At 41.0% G+C, this 1,669-nt stretch overlaps 1 long non-coding RNA gene across 1 annotated transcript; it reads left to right on the top strand.

The window, feature by feature from the left end:
* Positions 1 to 6: 6 nt before the first annotated feature.
* On the top strand, positions 7 to 1,433 carry LOC106944258 (uncharacterized). Its single transcript, XR_001424178.1, has 2 exons — positions 7 to 738; positions 985 to 1,433. It is a non-coding gene; the product is annotated as an uncharacterized LOC106944258 (long non-coding RNA).
* The last annotated feature ends 236 nt before the right edge of the window (positions 1,434 to 1,669 follow it).

Raw genomic sequence — 1,669 nt, forward strand, 5'->3', positions numbered from 1 at the left:
AAATATCAGTTTGACTAAAGTAAGGTTTGAGTCCTTGTCAGATACCAGCTTGACTAAAGAAGTTATAAGGGTCCCAGTTGACAGAGTTTCAACTAAAGGCAAAAGGAAAGGCTCTTAGAGAGCCTCCTTACTTAGAGGACACCTCTTAAGGGTAAGTCCTCACGTAGATAGGAAGCTTATTATTACTGTTCTGTTATTACTGTGCTGATATTGCTGTTTGCTTGCTGCTTTGATGTGTGTGTGTGTATGAAGGAGTGAATGGTGTCTCTCCCTCTGGGAGTAAAACTCTCTGCCTTCGGAATTAGAATCCTGAGTGAAGAACCGCTTGGAAGCTCGGCTCCAAGTAGAAGCCTGTTCTTCAGGAGGCACTGAGCGTTGACCTACGGCACTTTCTCTGAGAGAGCACATAATACCAAAATTTTCAAGCTAAAATTGCAAGTGATTTAAATAATGGGAAACACAAATTCTTGTAATTCTTCACTCGCTGAAGGCCCCGATAGGGATGAAAAGTACATGCTGTCCAGATTTCCTGGTAGCACTGTACACATGAAAAAATGGAGAAAGAAATATAAAATAGATGGAAAGCTAAAAATTGATCAATGGCAAACAATTGTGGGAATTTTGGAGAGTAGTGTAGAAAGAAAAACGGGAATAATAAAGGCTAAAAAGGAGGATGAGCTGAGATGTGCTAAATTATGGTTAAAAGCAGCCATAGACCGGAAAGAACAAATTAAAAAGGTTAAAGACAAAAAATTCGTAGAAGCAAAGAACCTATTTGTTAGACCGAAAGATAATAAAATCATTCTAAGCACACGGAATGCTGCAACGGTGCAGGGAGTGGAAGCTCCTGCAGCTGCTCCTCCCCCCGTCGCTGCAGCAGCTCCGTCTGCCCCAGTCCCAGCAGCACGACTGTACCCCTCATTAGAGGAAGGTGCACAAAACTTATATGTTTTCAGACCCTGGACCTTAAAAGAGGCCAGAAAGGCTGTAGAAGGAATAACACCTGTAACAGAAGACCCCGATAAGTGGATAGAAGACATGACTGGATTAATCCATTCATATAGATTAAATGGGGTAGAAGCAGGCGAAGCAGCCATACCCTCATTAGGAAAGGATTGGGTAGAAGTAAGAGGAAATTATACAGGGAAAATAACTAATAATATTTTAGCTCCAATTCCACACCCTCCAGGAGTTAACCTCTCTCTCTCTCTGATCATTTAAAAAAAAAAAAAAAAAAAATGGGATCCGTTGTGTGAGAGAGTTAGAACAAATTTTCGTAAAAAGGCAAATTATAGTCATCTGTCAGGGATTAAACAAAAAGTTGGAGAAGACGTGGACGATTTTCGTCTGCGGTTTGAGAAGGAGTTCAAAGTTCACAGTGGGATCACTTATGATGAAGGACTAGAAAGCGTATATCAACAACAACTAAAAAACGCTTTAATGTCTAGTTTTCGCCCTGAAATTGAGGGCTGGATCAAAAAACACCTGGTTGAATATGATGCTGCCTCAGTCCCACAGCTGATGACGTGGGCACGTCATGCAGAAAAAGTAGTAAAAAAAAAAAAAAAACCAAAAACAGGATCAGATGTTTTTCATCTGGAGGATTTTGGAGAAGTAGATACCTCTGTCTTTTTCCGCGGCTCCTCAACAGGCCAGGGGAGAAACAGAG

This window comes from Poecilia latipinna, unplaced genomic scaffold, assembly GCF_001443285.1.
Source record: "Poecilia latipinna isolate Pla-1442-1.1 unplaced genomic scaffold, P_latipinna-1.0 Scaffold7654, whole genome shotgun sequence".
In the NCBI taxonomy this organism is placed as follows: Eukaryota; Metazoa; Chordata; class Actinopteri; order Cyprinodontiformes; family Poeciliidae; genus Poecilia; species Poecilia latipinna.